Here is a 22787-nt window from a genome sequence, read left to right as displayed (position 1 = left end):
TTGTCTGTCAGCGGAAATGATAGTGACAGTGACATTTGATAAATGGTAGTGACCTCAGCGATTTAGAGACATTGTACGACTACAGATCTTTATTTTTTTTTAAGATTTTATTTATTTATTTGTCAGAGAGAGAGCACGAGTAGGGGGAATAGCAGGCAGAGGGAAAAACAGGCTCCCCGCTGATCAGGGAGCCCAATGCAGGGCTTGATCCCAGGACCCTGGGATCATAACCTGAGCTGAAGGCAGACACTTAACCGACTGAGCCACCCAGGTGTCCCTACAACTAGTGATCTTTAAAGTAGTAGGTCTGGATACCCATTACCTAATCTGGAGAATTAAAAAAAAAAAAATCTCCACAAAAGTATATTTTAATATACTTAATAAAGGTCTGGTTATATTTTTTAAAAAATTTTTTTAATTTAATTTTAATTTAGTTAATATTAAATGTATTATTAGTTTCAGGGGTAGAATTTAGTGATTCATCAGTTGCATATAACACTCAGTGCTCATTACATTAAGTGCCCTCCTTAATGCCCATCACCCAATTACCCCATCTCCCCACCTCCCCTCCAGCAACCCTCAGTTTGTTTCCTAGAGTTAAGAGTCTCTTATGGTTTGCCTCTCTCTCTGTTTACATCTTATTTTATTTTTCCTTTCCTTCCCCTATGTTTATGTTTTGTTTCTTAAATTCCACATATGAGTGAGAAAGCATATGGTATTTATCTTTCTTTGACTGACTTATTTCACTTAGCATAATACCCTCTAGTTCCATCCATGTTGCAAATGGAAAGATTTCATTCTTTTTGATGGCTGAGTAATATTCCATTGTGTGTGTGTGTGTGTGTGTGTGTGTGTGTGTGTGTGTGTGTGTGTACACACACCACATCTTTATCCATTCATCTGTCGATGGACATCTGGGCTTTTTCCATAGTTTGGCTATTGTGGACATTGCTGCTATAACATTTGGGTGCAGGTGCCCCTTCAAATCAGCATTTTTGTATCCTTTGGATAAATACCTAGTAATGCAATTGCTGGGTCATAGAGTCATTTTATTTTTAGCTTTTTGAGGAACCTCCGTACTGTTTTCCAGAGTGGCTGCACCAGTTTGGGAAGTTTGCATTCCCACCAACAATGTAAGAGGGTTCCCCTTTCTCTGCATTCTCACCAACATCTGTTGTTTCCTGCATTGTTAATTTTAGCCATTCTCACCAGTGTGAGGTGGTATCTCATTGTGGTTTTGATTTTGTATTTCGGTCTGGTTGTATTTTAAAGACCAGATAATCCAGATAAAAATAACACCAGCTTTTATTTCTAGAACTCCTCTCTTTCAAGAATGAATGAGTTATTGCAACTACCTGAGAGCATTTTAGAACAGCAACAGACCTTGCATGAGGCTATGTCCCAGTCAGGAAGCCTGGGCGCTCCACCCGAGTAGCTTCCTGCCACCCTTGGTACATAGTGACACTCACTGACTAACCTGCAGACAGAGGCTGCTGGTAGCTCTCAGAGGCCAGAGGCCAAGGCTTACCCTCTCCCGTCTGGCTCCCCTCCTTCCCTGAAGTAGTTTCTAGCCCTGGTTTGATGTCTGTGGCTGGCAACATCTTTAAAAACAGACAGTCATTGTCTAGCTTCAGAGGGTAGTTTGATTAACTGGTTCCTAACCAGAGTGGAAAAAGAAAAGGTGGGGGGACTTCTTAAGAGTGCTGTCTACATTGTGCAGAATGCCATGGGTCGGAAGAACTAAGTTGACCATTGAGATCAGAAAGTTCTTTCCAGTCTCAGCTAATCTCATTTCTTGGGGCTTGTGTATTAAGAATTACAGTGTCTTCCCCTTATTAAGCAGTCACATGTGCCAGAGACTATATATACTACATCTAAACCTTCTGAGACTCTACGGTGGAGGAAGCCAAGGCTTGCAGGGGTTAAGGGACATGCCCAGTCATATCGCTAGTGGGGCAGAGCCTAGGTTCTAGCCCAGGTTTGTCTGTCTCCAGAGACCTCCCAGTGCCTCCTAATGCCACACTATCTACACCCTTTCTGTTAAAGTGGCAGGAGTGGCCTTTAGGGGTCAAACAGGGGCCAGGCTTCCAACAGTCTTTGAGGCCTTCGGGTTCTTAGGGATATAAGCTCTGTGTCCCTACTCTGTCACATGAGTAAGGAGCCAGTGGATGAGACTGGAGTGGGTGCTGAGAGCGCTGAGTAGCAGGCCTCTGAGAGCTGTACCCCAGCCTTGCTGGGATGCCCAGCACACACCTGCGGGTGCTGGGGGCTAGACAGGGAAGAGCCCTGCTGGGTGCTGGATCTGCCTGCCAGCCCCTGTGCCCTGAAGGGAAGACTGCATGGAAAACTCCCAGGGTTTACAGGCCCTAGCCTGGGGTGGATGGCTCTGTAGAGCCCGGTGGCCAGTTGCACCCCGTGGGAAAGCCTTGGCCCTGGCCTGCCTGGGAGCCACGGTGGTGCCGCCTCCTGCCCACGGCTTGGCTCAGCTTGGTTCAGCGGGTTCCCAAGTGGCTTGACTTCCTCCCCTATACCTTCCCCCACCCTGCAGTCTCCAGGGAGCCAGGGAGGCCACTGTCAGAGTTGGCTGTCAGTCTCCCAGTCCCCAGGCCTCCCCAAGCCCCTTCCCCACACACCTGGGAGCCAGGTTTCCCCAGAGAGCAGGAGGGGACCCTCCAACCTCCTGGGAGTACCCCTGCCCCTAGGTCTGTTTAGAACTGGCAGGCCCCATCCCCACTCCTTCCGCTGCATGCTGAGGCTCCACTCAGGGCTGCAATAACAGGGCTTGGGGTATGGGCTGTTGTTTTTGCAGCTGGGCTGGGGCGGAGCGGCAGCGGGAAGGCAGCATGGGTACTGACCGTCTGAGAAAGCCCCGAGCCCGCATTCCCACTAGAGCCGGGACAGCCCCTTCAGGCTAGTGACTGCTGTGCCTGTGGAGAGGCCCCTAGGCATGGCTGGAGTGTCGGGGGAAGGCAGAGAGAGAGGGGGGCCAGCCAGGAGGGGGACGAGAGCTTGGGGGGACCCCAAGCCTTCTCTGAGCCAGCCCTCCCCAGCAGGCTGTGCTTCCCCCCTCATTTCCAGCTGCAGCTGCACCGAACCTCTCCCCCACCCCACCCCCGCACATCTGGGAGATGCTGAAGCAAGCTTCCTTAAAACAAACAACAAACAAAACAAAATATCTCATTTACTAGGGGCAAATGTTAGAAACTAAAAAGAATAAAGGTCACACGTAATCCCTTCACTCAAAAATACCCATTAAGAACATTTGATGTATTTCCCTATGACCTCTTTTTTTTTATTGTGATAAAATGTACATACCATAAAATTTACCGTGTTAATCATTTTTAAGTGTACAGTTCAGTGGCGTTAAGTACATTCACATTCTTGTGCAACCATTACCATCTCCAGAACTTTTTATCTTCTCAAACTGAAACCTTGTGCCCATTAAAAAATAACTATCCATTCTCCCCGGGCGCTGGCCAGCAAGCACCCTTCTACCTCCAGTCTCTATGACTTTGACTCTTTTCTAGGAACCTCAAGTAAGTGGAACCATACAATCTTTGTACTTTTCTGTCTGATATATTTCACCGAGCATAATGTCTTCAGGATTCGTCCGTGTTGTAGCGTGTGTCAGAATCAGATTTCATTCCTTTTTAAGGCAGATTAATATACCATTTTATATATATGTATAAATCATATATATATATATCACATTTTGTTTATGTACTCATAACATATTTTCACGTAATTAAGATTATACTTTGTCAGCAGTTAGATATCCTAATTTTTTTTACTCAGATATTGCTATGTCATTAAAAATTTTCCCTAAACATAATCTTTAGTGCTTACTCTAATTCCTGATGTGCATAGATATAGCGTAATAGACTTAGCTAGTCTCCTGCCATTGGCTACTGAAGTATCTTCTTTGTTTGTTTCATTGTTTGTTTGTTCTTATAAACAAAACCGAGAAGAACATCTCTGCAGACATTTTTATGGGCCCTCCTTGCAGCCCTGTCTGCCTTCTGGCATTTCAGATTAGTCCCCAAGGGAGAGTACCAGAAGTGGAATTGCTCACCGAGGTAATAAACACTCCTCAGTCTTGATAACTATCACCCCAAACTTGCCAGGAAAATGATGCCTATTGCTCTTCCCACAAACAATGCAAGAAATCCAGAGCCTTTTCCTTCCTTCGCCACACATTTGGCAAATTTCTGAGCACTCATGTACTTGACACTGAGGAGCCAGATGCCTGTGCTCTGCCTTCTCTTTTCTTGGAGAAAGGTGAGGACTTCCACAAACAGGGCTTCAAGGTACCCAGCCATCTTCAGATGCCTTCTGACACTGCTCTGCCCTGGCAGGTTGGCCTGTCCAGTTGAGGTGGCAAGTTCTTCATGGCCATGGAGCAAAGTGGCCCAGAAGAGAGCCATCCCAGGCCTGCAGCCTCCTCAGGGAGATGGCAGTGCAGAACCAGCCTGGGAGCAAAGAAGCAATTAGTGGGGTAGGGGTGCAGAGTCTCTATCCTATGTGTGGCCTAGGCTTGGCCCAGGATAACTCTGCAGACTCTAGTGACTGCTCAGCCAGCCCCATGCAGATAGATAGCTATATAAATGGTAGCCATTTATGGAGGGCTTACTATAGGTTAGGCCCAAAGGCTCTGGTAAGATTCTAGTAAGGCTAGGTTCCTCTCACAAACCCTATGCTGTAGGCTCCTCCGTTGTCACCGTTTTACTGACAGGGCCGCTGAGTCCCACAGCCATTTGGTACCTTGTTCAAGGCACACAGCTGCGTGTAGTAGAGCTGGGGATTTGTACTCCAGCGTCTCTAGCTCTAGGCTATGTGATTTCCTGCTTCGCAGTGGGGCTGTGCTGGCACCCCAAGGCCGGGGAGGAGAGAGGAAAGAGCTGTAGCTCAGTGACGGATGGTCTGTGGGGTGGGGTTTGGCTCTGCTCTCTCTGCGGGGCCTTGCCAAATCCTAGGCCAGAGACCCCTGGCCACTGGGAATGAGGAGTGCTTCATGCCCCAAGGGGAGGGGGTGGCTGGGACTGCACTGCACACAAAGAGCCTGATTGTGTTACAGACTCTACTCTTTGGGAAAATAAGTATCACGAAGTTGTCTTGTTTGGGACAATGTGGTGTCCAGAGAGGCAAGCCAAAGAAAACATGGACTGAGGAATAGGGGCTAGCAATGCTGAAGCCTGCAGGTGAAGCCCGCACTTCCGGGGCTGAGGAGGGGAGCTCCCGTGGGTTCCCAAGCTGGAACCAGGGTGCCAATGTCCAGAGCAACCTCCTTGCTCAAGGCTCCCTGGGGTCCAGGCAAAGGACAGGCCTTGGGCTGGGGAAATTTTTCCACAGACAGATGGCAAGAGGAGATCAGGGGAGACCAGAGCCCCCTGTGGAACCTCGGCCTTGGGGGCCTGCATGCAGAGTGGCCTCACCACACCCAGGAAGCACTGGGGGGCTCAGAGATCTACAAATTCTGTGGGCTCCATGCCCAAGCCAGAGGAACATGCACTGAGATGAGCCAGGTTGGGGGCTGGCCAGGCCTCTTGTGTCAGAGCACCCTACAAGGCAAGGGAAGGCAGCTCAGTGGGAACCCAGGCCGGGAGGGGTGATCTTTTTTTCCGGAACAGGATTCCCTGTGGGGCACAGAACAGAAGTCTGTGGGCTGCAGAGTCTGGGACGTGCTTGTTGGACTGGGCTGGGGTCAAGAGGGCGGCCCACTGGCCTGGCCTCATCGGCCAAAGCCAACACAGGAAATGCCAAGCAGACCTCAACGTCCGGGTACCTAATTTGCTCTGGCTGGCAAGGAGCACTGCCTCCCCAGCTCGGCCTGTGGGCAGCACTGGCGGCGGGGAGGGAACAGTGGCCTCCGTGCTCAGGGGATGCTCAGTCCCCGGGCCGTCCTCACAGGCCCTCGGCGGCTGCGCTGCTGGAGGAGCCGGGCAAACACTCAGGAGGCCAGCAGGCAGCACGAGGAGCCAGGCGTTACCCTGGACGGCGGCCACCGGGTTGTTGCTGGGATCCAGTTTCCTGCTCACGCTCCTCCGAGGAGAGCTGCAAGGGGTCAGCCCCTCCGCCAAGCCCCAGGAAGGAGCCTGGTGGGCAGACAGTTGTTAACGCCGCTGCCGCCGGCCACCGGGGTGATCAGGCCGCTCTGACGGGCCTCACAGCCGGGCGGGGTCGGGCCTGCCAGCCGGGCCGCCGGGCCGTGGAGGAGCCTGGGAGGGAACAGCGAGTGCTGCAGCCGCTCGCGCTGATCCAATTAGCTGGTGCATTGACACTCCCCCTTAATAATTTCCTTTCCGCGGCCGGCCGGGGCCAGAACTGTGGGGGTGGTGTGGGTGGTGGGCAGAGATGAGCCTTCGGCCTTCCCGGGGCTCCTTTAAAGCGGGGCACCAGCTGGCGCGGGTGCAGAGGGTCTTCATCCTGGCTGCCACCTGAGCTCTGCTGAGAACCAGTCTGCAGCCCCTCAGTGACTGATCAGCCGCTCTCTTGCCAGTCAGGGACCGTCTCTCCCGTTTTCCCGGTGGCGCCTGGTACGGTGGGGCCTCGCAGGTGCCATCTGCTCCCCCAGGCTCAGCTGGGGCCTGGCACAGAGCAGGTTTGGCAAGGATATTGGCAACACGAGTGGGTCAGCAAGTGGATTAGTTTTCCCCAATTGGCCTGACTGCCTTGTGGGAGAATCTCTGTGATCCCCTCCAAGGTCTGGGTGGTCCTTGTGAGAACATCTTTCCAGACAGTCTTGGGAATGGAGAGCTCTCCCAAGGCCATCTGATCCATTCCCCTGCCTCTAAGGGCAGCATCCCCTAAGCCATCTCTGATGGGCAGCTGTGCCCCACTTTGGCCAAGTTCCTGCTTTTGGCATGAGTGTGTGTGCAGGCACATGAGGGTGCATGCATGTGCCTGGGTCTGAGCACCTATGTCTGCCCAGAGGGAACACTGGATGTTTTCTTCCTTACCCATCCTCTGTGTTCTTTCGTCTTCCCGGATTCCCTCCTTTGGAGGTCCCAGGCAGGGAGGAGGAAGGCTAGGGGTCTGGTGGGGAGGCTTTCTGGGTCACGACCTTTTCAGAGCTGGTCTTGTTTATATTTCAGGCTGAGGCACAGGCTGGGCTGGCCTCCCACCTGCCTGTCCCCTCAGTCACCTTCCGAGGGGGTGCCCTAAGCCCTCAGAGTAGGAGATGGTCCTGGCTGCTCAGGATCTGGGCTGGGGTAAGGGGTGCCTCCCTCCCCTCACTGATGGACATGCTGGAGGCCAGGTAGCTGGTGGCCACAGAGGAATATAGGATGGTGGTCCTGGAGGGAAAACAGGCCCACCTAGTCAGCATTAGCAGGCGGGAGCAGTGGCCAGCACCCACCAATAGTGTTAGGAAATGCCCCTTGAGGCCAGGGGAGGAATATATGTGTCCCAGGTACATTAGGGGCGGAAATGCAATCCTTCCTTCCCTCTTGACAGGTTTGGTTTGAAAACTCCTCCACTACCAGCTAACCAGCCCTGCTCAGCCCAGGCCTCTAGGGCGCCAGAGCCACAGAGGACACTGCGGGATGCTGGGGGACACTGAAGGAGGGGTGCCACTGCATCCAAGCAGACCTAGTACCCACTCCTAGCCCACTGCTTCCTTCTCAATGCTAGTCCCTCTCTCCCATCCCAGCCCTCCCTCAGGGGGTTTCCAGCCTCTCTGCTCTATCATATCCACCCTCTGCAGGGAAAACCTGGGAGCTCTGGCAGAGTGAGAACAAAGCCAGGCTGTGCTGTCTGGGACAGCCACTAAACCTTTCTGAACCTCAGTTTTCCTCATCTTTAAAATGGAAGTGAGGAATAGCCATACGCTACTTACTGCCTTGGAAGGATATTAATGATGCATTGTTGAATCAAAATGGCAGGATGTAGTACAGAATGCACTGAAGATGGTCTGGAAGGAGATCCAATAAACTGTAGACAGAAGGTATCCCTGGAGTATGGGAGTAGTGAGGGAAGGACCGAGTGGTGGTGTGGCAGAGGAGAATTTTCACTTTTACTTAATATACCTTGATATTGCTTAAATCTTGTGTGAGCAAGTGTGTGCCTCTTTTGCAATGAAAAAAAAAAAAAACATAAGGGCTCTATCTTAAAGGGTTGTTGCCAGTTTTAAATGTTAATGTAGATTTGTGGAGTGGATGAATGAATGAATGAAGGCCTAGTACATATCTAGCCCAGTACATGCTTCTCTTTTCCCCTCTGAGCCGGGACTCAGGTTCTCCCTCCCCGCTTATCCATTTTCTTACACTGAAGGAGTTAAAAGAGCAGCGCTTCCAAAGCAGTGTAAAGGGAATTCCGAAGCCCCAGTGAGGCCACAGTGGGATGTGTGGCGCGGCATGGAGGCAGCATCCCCCTGCCTCTCCTGAGTCCCCAGCCCCGCAGGCCTCTAGAGCCAGCCCACTCTGCTCAGCTCAGGACCTGCTTCCAATTACCCATGAAATCTGAGCTGGAAGAGACCTATTAAAGCCCCATTTAGTTTGATCCCTCTAGGGGCCAGGGATCTTTTCCGGCGACATTCCCCTCCTTGTCTGACTGGGACTGCAAACCCTTTGGATGTTATCTCCTCCTGGGTCAATATGTTGACAACTCCAGCTGTGACCCAGGCCACCCCGGAGCCAGAGCTGATCTAGGCCTATTGTTGTTCAGGGGGCCCCAAACACAGCTCCCTTCCTACCTAGGGCTCCCTGAGATAGCAGGCAGCACAGCAGGGCTGACCTACCTCCAGCCAGAGCCCGGTCCAGCCTGCTCCCCTCCTTCCAGGCTGGTCTGCAGGCGGCCCTGTGGTTCCTGAGCCTACCTGGTCATCCCACAGGAAGCTCTTACTAGTAGGGGCCATCTTGCACATATTCCCGGTTGTGCCTGGTACAAGGTCCCATGTTTCATAACACCGGTTACATAAGAAATAATAAATAATGGTGATTAATGACCTCCTCCCCTCGTCCCTGGGCTCGCCTGGGTCAGACCTCCCAGGGAAGGCATAGGAGCTCCAGGAGGAGGAGGAGGAGTTGGGGAGCCCAGGGTGTGTGGGGGCATTCACCCTCCCTCCCCATCCTCCCCAAGCACCTCTGCATATCCTCTCCCATGGCCACTCCCTGGGGAGCCAGAGGAAGCCACCAGGAAAGGCAAGGTGGGGAGCCCAAAACCCCTCGAGAAGGGGGATCTCCAGCACCAAGGGCTCCTCTGACCCATGCCAGGGTACACTCTCACATCCAGTTGGCCTTAGCTCCCTGAGGACCACCCAGGTGAGGGATCTTGCCCACCAGGCCTGCTGTCTCCCTGCCTCCACCCCCAGGGCCCCTCCCAGTTTGAGCCTCTAAGCACCTCTCCTCTTGGGTGGGAGGCCCAGGGCTGCTCTCCAGGGACTAGGCAGGATTGGGCTGGGCCTTTGGGGGTGGTCTGCTGGGAGAATTCTGGAGCAGCAGGGAGGGAGTGAGGAAGCCACTTTGGGGCCAAGGCTGGGGCAGCCGCTTGGAGGTGAGAGGAGAGAAGCAGGAAATGAGGGATAAGAAGGTTCCGAAGGAGGGACGGATCTTGGGAGCAGTGCACGGAAGTGCGTCTCACTAGTTCTTGCCCCAGACGCCCCTGTGGGCCCCCTCAGAGCTGCAGAGGACAGAACCAGGACAGTGGGAGGGCACACTTCTAAAGGTCACCCACGCCAGTCTCCTGTCTCTGACCCCCTCCACCAGCCCTGTGGGTGGATATGGATCCTGTTGTTGGGATCTTTGAAGGCATAGATTTTGTGGCCTTTGTCAAGGAAGGGTACTCCTTCGTTACGTCTCGCCTAAGCTTCCTTGCTGCACTTTAAACCAATATATCCTTGTTCCATCTAAAGTGAAATCACATAATGGACTCTCCCTCAGCATTAACCGGGTGCTTTATTTTTTCAAAGTTCGGTCCCCAGAGGAAGGAGGACCAGAGACCTGGCATTCTCTGGGTACTCTGGCCCTGTCACTGTCCCCACTGCCATGGCCCAGCATAGGCAGCGCCTCACAGGCCTGGGGTGGGGTCTTGTTGCCTGAGGCCCAGGACAGAGCCATTATCTCTTGCTGGACCCCTCCTGAGCCCTCCTCATCTTGATTACCAGCTCAGTGGGGGAGAGGGGATCCTGAGGGCTGGAGCCCAGGGGCCAGGTCCCCACAGGGTCAGATCCCTGACACTCAACAGCTGCTCATCACCACAGCCCAGCAGCCTCACAAGAATGCCGCGTTTATCTCTGTCATAAGTTAGGATGCAGTGTACAGCCCCTCCTCATGCCCCTGGAGGCTGGGCGGTTTGTGGAAGGCAGACTGACTGGCCTTGGCCCTCCCTGGGGCCCCTGGGCTGGGCAGAAGCAGGTGTTGCAGGACACATACAGCCATGCACACGTACGGATTTGCCTGCATACGCAAGCACCCAGGTAGGTTTACACGTGCGCATATGCTGTGGCATACGGGCTCTTGTGCACGCCCATGCTCACACAGGCCTGACACACCTGCTTTCACACATGGAGAGGACATTCATTCCTCCGCATTTCCGAACACACCCTGTGCGCTCCCTGTGTGCGTGTTTGCTTGTATCTTCCCATGAACATGTATGTGTTCATTCACACACAGGGACACCCTCATTTGTGCTTACACGGGACATTCATGGGAGGTTGTCAGCTGCAGCTTGGTTCAAATTATAGAGTATATGATGCAGGTTGATCAAAAGTCATTGGCTCTAGAGATCAGAGAGGGGGTGGAGGAAGAACCCTGGGTCCCCCAAGGGCAGTTTCTCTTGTGCCCTTTCGAGAGCTACCAGCCTCCCAGGGCCACAAAATGCAAGAGTGGGTAGGATTCAGTAGGTGAGTGTGATGGTGTGTATTCTAGGAAGAGGGGATGGCCTGAGCAGGGGAGTCTAGAGGGGAAGGTTCAGACCAAGTTTGAGGAAGGCTAAGGGACCACTTGACTGGAGTGGAGGGTTCTCTGGCACAGGCTAGGGGATTGATGAAGCCCAAAAGGGCAAAAGGCTTTTTCACAGTGGGGAGCCATGGAAAATGTTTGAGCAGGAGACTGTCAAGACCAGCAGCTTTTTTTCTCTTTGGGGAGCTTCGTTCACTCAGTGCTCTGTGCTAATGAAGCACAGAGCAGGAAATGAGTGATTCTGCCTGAAAAGATGGGGGTGGGGTGGGGTGGGGAGAACAGGAGCTTCACATCCGACCTGGGCCTCAAAGGATGGATAGGAATTGTCTAGACAAGGAAGGACAGAAAAAAGGACCAAAGCTGAACCTGGCAGCTAGGGACTGTGGGGAGGACGGTGTTATTATTCACATATGCCCTGTAGACCCAAACAAAGGTTGTCTTGAGGAACTGAACACAGTGTCTAAACCAGAATCAGGAGTGCAAGCAGCTGTGACCAGGTCTACCAGGATGTTCAAAAGGAGACAAGTGAACAGTGTCAGATGTTACCCTGGGGCAGGCTGACCTGACCCCAGGGAGGAGGGAAACTATTCTGAAAAAGTGAGAGCCGTGGGGTGAGGACAGAGAAGGGAGTTTCAGAGCCAGCTGGCTGGCCTTCCAGAGGGACCTGCTCAGGTCCCAGAGGCACCCAGATAAGGAAGGGGTGGAGGCATGGGGACCACCTGGTACTAATCCTTTGACATATGCCCTTGCTGGGAAACCTCACTAAGGACAGTCCATCCAGCCTCCGCCCACCCATGACCCCACCGTCCTGCTGAGATCCGTCGCTGAGGGGCCCAGCACTTCAGACTCCAGCCCCACCACGGCCCCATCTCCAGCCTCTGTCTCTTCAGAGCGGGAAACACCACATCCCAGCTGTCTGTCCCAAATCCACCTGGAGGCCAGCCAGCTTGGCTGAAGCCCAACTTAGTTAGGCCAGACCCTAGAGACACTGCCGGGAAGAGGCCAGGACTAGAAGGAAGTAGCTGGGCCAAAGTCAGACCCCTTTCTGGGCCCAACCCTATAGGGTTCCCCCTGGCACACCCAAGAGCTTGCCCATTGCCACGTACTAATGAGCCTCTGGTCCCCTGGGCTGCAGACTCTAGGCCTCTCTATGCAGTTCTAGAGATACAGGTTGCCATGACAGCTGGTGGTTGGATTGCACCCTGATTGCCAGAGACCCAGAGGCCTGGCTTTGAGCCCCACTCAGGATAGCAGTGAATCTGTTGAGAACCCAGCATCCCATCTCGCAGACTTGAAAGCTTGTCAACAGGCTTACGAAGAGACCCTCACTCTGAAACCAACTCCCTTCTTCTTCCTGCCCTCCCATCCTTGGCAGCCCACAGCTTGCAACGGCAACCACAGTCCTCAGTGAGGCCTGGGGTCGCTGCCACCACTGCCGAAGGCAAAAGGCGCGTGGGGGCCCAGGGCTGCTGCCCTCTCCCTAGTCCGCCTTCGTCCTCCAGATGCCAGCTCCACTGGTCCCCCGGCCCCTGAACTGGCTCCTCTCTCCCTTCCCCTCTGCTTTATTCTCTACCCATTCATCTCCCAGCTGGGAGACACTCTTCTGCTGCCCGTGGCAACTGGGTGCCACAGTTTGTTTGCCACATTCCATGCGAATTCCCTCTTTGTCCCCTTTGCCTGCCAGAAGAGCCAGAGAAACCCAGAGTCAGGGCAGGATGGAGACAGCCAGAGGACACAGCATCTGAGAGCCGGTCTCCAAGGACACCTGGGCGGGGGGGTGCGCGGAGACACAGAAGGGGATGGTGAGACAGAGGCCTAGGGGCGGGGGACTCCTGCTGAGCAATGCCACATGAGGAACCGGCTTGAGTGCTCCTGTGGGGACCGGTTGTCGGCTGTGTCGGGGGAGAGTTAAGGGTGTGATTTTGCAGTCAGACATGTAGGTCTGCCTCTTACAGGCTGTGTGATCTAGAGCAAGTGCCTTCACCTCTCTGAGTTTGGGTTTCATCAGGGAAAATGGGCCTACTGTTATACCTGCTATTCTTGTGAGACACGAATAAGTTAAAACATTGGCAACGCGTGCAGCAGGGTTCCTGGCACCTAATAAGCCAACGCTAGGTTAGGCTCTTATTACTCTTATTTTCTGAGCTTTGATTTCCTTTTCTGCCAGAGGAAGATAATAGTTCATACAGCCCAGTGGCGGTGGGGAGTGAGGGGTGCTTTCAGTAGGTGTCAGCGCAGGGTCCCAGTCCTAGCTTGCCGGCCCCAGGCCAGGATGCACCCCGGGTTCCAGCCCCACGCCTCACGCTGTGGCCGAGGCTCCCGGCAGGCCCCAGGTCAGGCAACAGGTGGCAGGGCCAGCGGAGCACAGGTGCAGCCTTGCAGGGGATGTGGGGGGTGGTCCCGCCTGTTTCCTCCCCACGCAGTGCTTCCCCCAGCTGCTGGCGGGGCAGGCTATGCCTGGGAGGAAGGCTGGGTGGAGGGAGGTAGCAAACACAGCCACGTGCAGCCCTGCAGCCGGGGCTGAGTAAGCTCGGCTTCCTGCAGCCACCGTCAGCAGCTTCAGCAACCGTGGCCAGTGGGCGGCTCACAATGCTTGCTGGGGCAGGAGCTCGGCTACCGGGCAGGGTCACTTCCCTGAATTGTCCTCTCCACCGGCGCTCCCCAGCACATCTGGCCGGCCGGCCTGCCGGGGAAACCATGGAGTGCCCGGCTGGAACCTGACTCCACCATCCTGGGTGGCAGCCAGCACCCAGGCCTCCACAGGCCAGGAGGCAGGGACGTGGCTGGCACTTGCTCTGGGGTCTGGACACAACACGAGGCTGGGGCCCACAAGAGAGCCAGGCTAGGTGTGAATTGGGCCCAAGCTGACCGTATTCTCAGGCAGGCAACAACATGAGCATCTACTCTGCGCGGGGCTCTACACCAGGACTGGGGTCAGGCCACCCTCTCTGCAGTCCTCAGTGGCAGCCTCTCTCCCTGTCTCAGTGGGGGTAACCTGCCGGATGATCTTGCGTAGGCCCTGCGACCTCTCCCTGAGCTTTCTCAGCCAGGGTGTAAAAGAGCCCAGCAGACACACAGCGAGCAGAGGTGCAAATGGAGTATTTCCAATACTCATATGGAAAAATGTTCAACTTGACAGCCTAGTAACAGGGAAACCTATCCAGAGCCAACCCTGAAATGCTCCTTTCACAGCAATGATGGCAAAGATGTCAAAGAATGATAACACCGAGGTTGCCAGGGTGTAGGGATCTCATCACTCTTGGACATTGCAGGGTGGAGTGTAAGATGGAACAGTCTTTCTGTAGGACTACTTCACAATAAGCGTCAAAAGTCCTTGACCCAGAAATTCTACTCCTAGGAATTTAAAGGACACGAGCAACAAATAGGTATAAAGATGCTTATTATAATGTTAATAAGAGAGGAAACATTAGATATAACCTAAATGCCCAGTTATAGGTAGATTTGAAAAGAAAAACTTAGCCACACAGTTGCAAGTATCCCTTGGGAGTACGATCATTAAAAATGACATCAGGGGCACCTGGGTGGCTCAGTTGGTTAAGCGGCCGACTCTTGGTTTCGGCTCAGGGTCCTGGGATCCAGCCTTGCATCAGGCTCCACACTCAGCAGTGGGTCTGCTTGAGGTTCTCTCTCTCCTTCTGCCCCCCCCCCACTCATGTGTCCTCTCTCTCTCTAAAATAAATAAATAAATCTTTAAAAAAAAAGACACCAGGGGCGCCTGGGTGGCTCAGTCGTTAAGTGTCTGCCTTCGGCTCAGGTCATGATCCCGGGGTCCTGGGATCGAGCCCCACATCGGGCTCCCTGCTCTGTGGGAAGCCTGCTTCTCCTTCTCCCACCCCCCCGCTTGTGTTCCCTCTCTTGCTTTGTCTTTCTCTGTCAAATAAATAAATAAAATCTTTTTAAAAAGACACCAAATAGCACTCTCATTACCTGGGGATCTTGTTAAAATGAAGATTTTTATTCAACAGGTCTAATACCAGACCTAAAATCCTACATTTCTAGCAGCCTCCCAGGCAATGCCAGTGCTGCTCTTTCCATAGAATTTTCACTACTGATATGAAAAGGCATCACCAAAATATGATAAAAATGGAGAAAAGCATGCTACAAAACAATAAGATGCCATTTTATAAGAAAAAAAGATATGTGTGCATAGAAAAAACTTAGAGGGATATCCAACAAAATATTAATAGGTGTTTTCTCTGACTGATGAGATTGGGTGGGTTTTATTTTATTCTTTATGCTAATTCATATTTTCTACAATGGATTTATGTTGTTTAATGAAAACAAAGTGTGTATATACTGCTAGGCCACACCCTGAATATGAGAGGTGGGTCTCGTTGGAAGGGGAGGCATTGCTGAGATCAGTTATAAAGAATGTCCCTTGGTGCAAGAACCAGCCCTGAACTGGAAAGGCCTAGCCAAGCAGCCTGGGAGTGGGGTTCTTTGGACCTGGATCATGAAGGGGGACAAAGTTAGGGGGTCCCCAGGTGGTGGGCTGGCAGATGAGCCATCCACGGGGAGGCAGGCACAGGCCGGGAACCGAGCCCACCAGGACTTTGACACGGGGACACAGACATCTCAGGTTCTCACAGTGACCCATTCCTATTCCCTCAGTGTGTGTATCCCCTTTGTCCTTCCTTCGTCTGAGTACCCACTGGAACCGACAGGGTGAGAGCAGTGGGAGTCAGGAAGAGAGACACCCCCAGGGGAAGGTGAACCCAGTTTCAAGGGTCGAGATCAGACTTCCAAGATGGCTCCTCCAGAAGCTCCTCTTCCGGGACCAACCTCCAAGGTCTGTCTGGGTTTTCTTCAGTGGGGAACGGGTTTTCTGCCCAAAATGGATGCTGTATTCACCTCCGTGAGGATAGGGGTTCTCTAGAGAGGACCATTAAGGATTTGCTCAGTATTTTGTGGAGTAACCTGTTGGATGACCTTGGGTAGGCCCCGTGACCTCTACTGAGCTTTCTTGTGGGCCTCCCAAGGCTATGAGCTTCAAATACTTAAAAAAAAAAAAAAAAAATTCTCTTTGCAAGTTGTAAAAGGATATACCTAAGCTGAGAAGCCCAGCTATCCTTTTGTTCTTTTTGCAAGAGAGGATGACATGACCCTTCCATATTGCCCCTGTGAGGTCCATTCTGCAGACATCAGACCTGCCTTGACCACAGGCACTAGAATGTTTGTTTTCCTATGCCACTGGTTCTTAAGGTATGGACATATGAGATGATTTGGGACATGTTTGGGATAATTTTGGCTAGTCTTTAATAACATTGAAATGATGGAGAAAGGGGCGTCTGGGTGGGTTAGTCGGTTAAGCGTCTGTCTTCGGCTCAGGTCGTGATCCCAGGGTCCTGGGATGGAGCCCTGCATTGGGCTCCCTGCTCAGCGGGAAGCCTGCTTCTCCCTCTCCCTCTCCCCCTGCTTGTGTTCCCTCTCTTGCTGTCTCTCTCTCTCTCAAATAAATAAATAAAATCTTTAAAAAAAAAAGAAAGAAATGATGGAGAAGAAAATTGTCCCCCTTCCAATCCTCTTTTCCATCCTTCTAATAAGTCTAGAAGAAAGCCCCAGCTAGGGGCCAGTGTGTCTCTAATACCTCATAAACACTTGCTCTTTTAACAAAAAGAGAGCAGGCCTCAGGCTCAGAGTCGTCACCAGCAACATCCACCTAGAAGTTAGTTGATTTTTACGTTTACCTTTCTAATGTTTCCTTTGAAACTAGTTTTTTAAAGTTAAAATGAATCAATATACACAACTAAATAAATAGTAGCATAGGTGACATTTGGATATGGCAAGCATCAGGGATGTAGCATGATGTTATGGAAGATTTGTGGTTCCTGGAGAGAGGTGGGGCGTGGTCCCTCTGATGGACTCTTCTGAGGGAACCCCCCCCACTGCTATTTACATCAGCTCTGGGTCTTAGGGGTGATGCCTTAGCTTTTCTTCCTAGTACTGCTGGTTTTGAGTGTCTCAGTGGCCAAGAATGTGTGTTAGGCCCCAGTACCCAGCACAGGGCCTGGAACAGTGTAGGTGTCATTCAAGAAGTGCTGAAGGGCCTGAGGTGAGAGGTCAGGGCCGAGAAACTGAGTTTGGTCTGGGTCCCTTGCCAGCTGTGTGGCTCCAGACAACTCACTTCCATCTCCTCACTGGACTGCCTTCACAGGGGTGCTTTCAGCACACTAAGTATGCTGGAATTTGGAATCATCAAATCTCTATAAAGGATTATTAATATTATTATTGGTCGAATTACAAATCTAGTGTCACTGAAAAACTGAGTGAAGACATGGCTGGAGGAAAAGAGCGGGTGGTGAGATGGGGTGGGATGCAAGGGAGCTGGGAAGATCAGGACACCCAGGACCGTGCCCCTCCTTCACAACCCGATCTAGGTTTGGAACGACCTGGAAACTGCCCTCTGTGACTTCAGGCAGAGGCAGCCCCCCCACACACATCCCCCCTGGGACTCCCCAGCAACGTCCAGCACAGAAAGCTGGTCTTTGGAGTCACGTGACTAGTGTTCATGGTCCAGCTCAGCCGCTCATTGGCTGGGTGACCTGAGACAAGTTACTTAATCTGGGGCCGATGCCAGCTCTCAGGACTGTTGGGAGGATGGGATGAGGTCAGACTTGTGCACGTGAGACCTGCCATATACTAAGTGCTCAGTAAGTGTGCGTTCCTGGGAACTCCCGCAGGTTCCTGGCAGAAAGATTGGGAAGTGATTCAAAGTATTTGAGGTCATCTAGAGCATTCGATTAGTACTTGGGGAGAAATCGACTCCCCAGAGCTTTCCTGACCTAAAGCTAGAGCTTGAAAGTCGGAGAGTGCAGCTGCAGATGTCCTTTGCAGCCCAACTGCCCCCCTGCTCCCACTCCTTCCATTTTACCCTAGGCAGGAGCCAGTGCTGCCCCTTAGGGCCTCCAGGGCTATACACTCAAGGACCCTGTTCTTCTCCAAGATGAGGGGAGCTGGAGGCAGAGAAGGATCTTTGGAGAAGCAGCCAAGTGTTCTTTGACTCAGAGAAGAGCCTGGGGCCTGGAGGGCCAGCCGGAGGTCCACTGTCTGTCTGCTGAAGACTCTGCTAGACATTCTGTCTCCTCCACCCCTGGGAATCCAACCATAAGAGGAACTAATCTGGCTCCCCTCTGCACCCCTTGCCCCCAACACAGTTTCCTTCCTGTGCTCTCTGGGAGAAGATGAGCGCTGGGAAGGGAGGGATGTGGCTGCGGAGGCGGGTCCAGCTCAGCTAGGCCCCAACATCTGTATCCTTAACAGTGGCCTCCCCGTTCCTGCTTTGAACTGTGGGGGAATGGGAGAGCCCCGATTCTCCCCAGGAAGCAGTGATATTCCCCAGGATAAGCCATGGGAGAATGCAGTCTTTTTTCTATAAAACCCATGTAGAACTGTGGAACTCATTTTTTCACCTTTATGAGGCAAAATGGGAACAGCCCATATGTTAACAGAAAACTCCAAAATAACTGTGACGTGAATGAAATAGAAGCTTATTTACCTTTCACATAAAATCATTCTGAATATAAGCACACCAGGGCTTATATGGTGACCCTGAACATTTTTAGGGACTCAGTGTCCTTCCAACTCATCTTCCTACTCCAAAATGACTGCACAAACTGCTAACATCATATTTGAGTTCGAGGCAAAAACTTGGCAGATAGAAATGCCTCTCTCTTTGAAAAGACTTCCCAGGGGTCAAACCCAACGCTTCCACTTATCCCCAGTGCCCTAAGAAGCCGTAAGGGGCAAAAGCTGGCCAGAACTTAGTCATCAGGCCATAGCCAGCTCTAAAGAAGGCCTGAAAACGAGCTTCTATCTGGGTAGCATTGGCCCCTCCCATCGCCTCCCACAGCCACTACCTGATTCAGGCCACTCTCAGTTCCGTGATAATGACAGATCCGGTCTTCTTGCCTCCAGGCTGAACCCTCCACCTGCCCTGAGTTGCTTCTACAAAATACACATCTGGCCATTTCACTCTCCTGCTCAAGAACTTGCAATGGCTCCCTGGAGCCCTTGGAATAAACTATGAACCCTCAACACTGCCTTCAAAGCACTTCACAATCTGACCTCAGCCTTTCCTTCTACATCTTGCTCAGCTCCAGACACAGTCCTCCTCCCCTGCTCACAGTCGAGCCCCACCAGATTCCTCAATGTCCCTCAGCTAATCCATACCTCTCCAAGCTACTCCCCTTGACTGCAATGATCCTTTGGCCCTTTGATTCCTGATAAACTTCCATTCATCCTGTAAGACGCAGCATAAGCATTACCTTCTCTATGCAAAGCCTTTCTTGCCCCTCTGTAGACCTCCTGGGAATTCTCTGGAACATTCTCTTTCACATGCCTGAAAGTCCTCAAGAGGATAGGCCATCTGAGATTTAGAGCTGCTCACCTGCCTGTGATCGTAAGTCTGTGGCAGAAGCCTTGTAGGGTTTTGTTTGCCCAGATTTGGTATTGTTTGAGACAACATTAAGCCTTTCCTGCTGGACCAGAGGCTCCTCAAAGGCCACCATCTTGGTGTCCCCAGCGCTGAGCCCAGGGACTGGCACTGAGTAGGGCTGAGTGCACAAAGAACCTACAGAAGATGCAGTCCCAGCCCTCCCCTCCCCCATCGTTAGCTTGAGTCCTGCTGATTCACCAGCCGCCCCCCTCCCTCTGAAGTACAGAATGACAACTTGACCAGTGGTTAACACTCCCAGAGATGACATTAAAATGGAACAGATATAAGCCCTCATAGGGATCCTCACCCACATCCACGCTGTTCCAATTATGAGATGTTTAGTCTGTACTGTCTCCCCCGGCCTTTCGACCCACGACAGAGACAGCGTCATTCCTGACAGAAACAGAAGCCCCCTCTCCCCCCACCCCGGATTCTCTGCCTCGGGGTGAGCACCAAGCAAAGACTCCAGGCCTTTGGCCCACTGCCGGTTCTGGGATGCTGAGCGACTGGCTGCTTCCCTAAACTCTGCAGTCTCTGGACACAGTGTCGTGAGGTCGAGGGGTGAGGATGGGTCTTTTGGTTGCTATTTTCCTCGACCTTCCCACAAGTGCTCAGAGAAGTCCTTCAGTGACTACCTGGAAAGCAGGCCTTATGTTTTTGTTGTTTTGGGGTCTTTTTTTCCTTTGGGGGAGTCCCTGCAGAAGATTTTTGTCACATTGCCACCTTGAAGAAATGGCTGGGGCATGAAGACCTTCTTCCCCAAGAAGCCCCAGGCGCTGGTTCTAGGGCCCATCTCCCTTTCCCTTTCACAGAATCTTCCAGTTTCTGGGGTGAGTGCCTTCCCGGGAGAAAGGATGACCAGGATTCCCAGGCCAGGGAGATCTAATACTTATTTTGATTCTCCACCCCCATCCACACATGCCAGCATCATGTTCCCCACTCTTTATGCTCCCAGAGCGCTTTGCACCTTGATTCTGGTTTTTCAGATGTGAATTCATAATTATCTGTGATAATCTATGAATGAGGAGCATCTCTGCCTCCTTATATGAGTGACACAGAGAAGGGGCCCAATGGTTGAGGAGGACCCCTTCCCTCCCACCCTTTCCCTGGATTCCACTCTATGGAGAAGGAGGTCCCTGAGGCTAGCTCCACCGCTCGGAGGGCAGAAGAATAATCTAGAAGCCTTACCTCCTCCGGGATGGCTTTTCTGCTATCCACGGTGATCATCTACTTGCAACTTGACAATTCCCCTTTTTGCAGGAAATGATCATAGTAGCTGAAGTCATTAAGCACATACCGTGTCCCGGGCACTGTGCTACATGACCGACTTCCACTTGCTCATTTAAATCACACAATCAGCCTCTGAGTTGGTGTTGGAAAGCTGAAAAGACTTGCCTAAGGTCACGTAGCTAGTAATCCCTGCGCAACACTGCCTCCTTGTATGGCCTCAGCTGGTCCCAGTCCGTCCCTCTCCCTCCTGCTGTTTGCTAGCTGAGGGAATTCACCTCTCTGAGCCTGTGCTTCCTCATCTGAAACGTGGGAAAAACAATACTTCCCTCGAAGGTGGTTGCGGGATTCCCAGATACTCAGTGTGTCACACGCAGAGCCTATTGCGCAGCGGTGTTCCCACCCACCATCAGCCCTCAGGCCTCCCCGGCAGGGTGGGGGAGGAGAAGGGTGCCCTGCCGTCCCCAACCACCCAGCTGTCGCAGTGGCGGGACAGCCCTGAGCTGTCGGCTCCCTGAGCTCCGTTCCACATCACAGCCGATTAGTTACAAATAGCTTCCTCTCCTCGTGTATCACTTACACAACAGAGAGAAAGGGGCGATTGTTCCTGAGGAGGAAGGTCTCCCAGGCCCCTCTCACCAGGGCAGCTGAGAGACGCAATGGGGAAAAGATGAGGGCCAGGAGGAGAATCAGGGCATAGTCACAGGAGATAAGGATGCGGAGGGGTCCCTGCAGTTGGGAAGGGACCAGCTGAGCCTCCATCCTGGTGGGCAGCGTGCAGGCAGGGGACCAAGACTTAGCAAGGCTCCTGGGCTGGGAGGGCAGGAAAAGGAGGCAGCTCCGGCACCCGCTCGTGAGCCTGATTCCTCGACATCAGCTTGCCAAGTGGCCCCAGCTGGGGAGGGACTGCCCCCCCGCTTTGGGTAGCCGGAGCACAGCAGGTGCCTGGCCTCTGGATGTCTCGAGAGCTTTGGACACCACCAGGATCCAAACAAATGCCCTCCCTCCAAGCAGCCGTGGCTGGCCAGCCCTCCAGCCCCTCTGGTTTCAATAAAGCCCCGTCTGGGACCAGGAAGGAGGCTCAGCGTCAGAGAGGCTGCTGAACACGAGGTGCTGACTGTGGCCCCAGAGCCTCCCTTTGCCCTTGGTGGTCCTTGACTCTGCTGTCACCACTAAGCGAGGTCCCTCCATTAAAGTGGAGGGCCAAGCACACACAGAGGACCCCTTTGTCATCCTCTTAGCACAGCTGGGACCAGCTGGCATTTTCACAAAGGGCTTTACTAAATACTAAGGGAGAACAAAAGGGAAATAATTACAGAAAACACGAAAAACCCAGCCCTGACTGCCAAGTTCCCAAAGTACAGGTTTCCGATCCTCTGGTGACGACGCGTCGCCCCGAAGGCCTGGGACAAGGCGGCGGGCACCTTGCCTGGCTTCCCTTGTTCACAGCCCTCGTGCTGATGCCATCTTGTTTCCCGCCCCCCGGGAACCACTTGGTCACCCGTGGGCTCTACTTTTGTCTCCTTTCCAACTTGACCCCACCCCAGGCCCCCCACTGGGTTCTGGTCTCTGGCCAGAAGCATGAGCCTTGTCCCCTGGGGGCTGGCGGGGCTGTGGTGACCAACCCAGGGCGTGATTACATAGTAATGGGAGGTTGTCCTCCCACACTTGCCCCTACCAGAGAGGCCCACCCAAGTTGTCTCGGGCATGGGGTCTAGGAGGGCTACCTCTGAAGACTGAAGGACAATTGGGTAAGGAATGGGCAGACTTGGGACATAGTCCCTGTGGGGAGAGGAGAGAGTGCTTGGAGGAGTGATCCAACTCAACAAACATTAAGCCCTTATTGTGTGCCAGACACTGGACAAGGTGCTGGCGATCCAAAGGTGAACAAGTGCCTGCCTTCTCAGACCTACAGTCTGAGGGAAGACAGACAAGTAGCTAGGCAGTGATGAGACTGACGGCCTGGTGCTATGATGGAGAAACAATTCAAGGTGCTGGGTGCTGGATGAGGGGTGTCTCACCCAGCGGTGGTGGCCAGCCAGGCCATCGCAGCCCGCCCGGAAGAAGTGCGTGGAGAGAAGGAAAGGGGCTCAGTGTTAAGGCTGGGGTGGGCCCACAGGAAATCCCAGCCCGAGGGGAGGAGGAGAAGGTAGAGAAGGCCAACCAGGCAGCTTCCCGCTGATGACCTTGGCTAGCTGGTGGCTACAGCT

The 22787-nt window shown here is 52.9% G+C and overlaps 1 protein-coding gene across 1 annotated transcript in view; it reads left to right on the top strand.

The window, feature by feature from the left end:
- PGF (placental growth factor) overlaps positions 1-22787 on the top strand; it is a 48881-nt gene that overhangs the window by 9205 nt on the left and 16889 nt on the right. The gene's annotated exons all lie outside the window — the stretch shown is intronic.

The sequence above is a fragment of the Halichoerus grypus genome, chromosome 8 (assembly GCF_964656455.1).
Source record: "Halichoerus grypus chromosome 8, mHalGry1.hap1.1, whole genome shotgun sequence".
NCBI classification, from domain to species: domain Eukaryota; kingdom Metazoa; phylum Chordata; class Mammalia; order Carnivora; family Phocidae; genus Halichoerus; species Halichoerus grypus.
The sequence above is the reverse complement of the archived record's forward strand: the minus strand, read 5'-3'. Positions and strand labels throughout refer to the sequence as shown.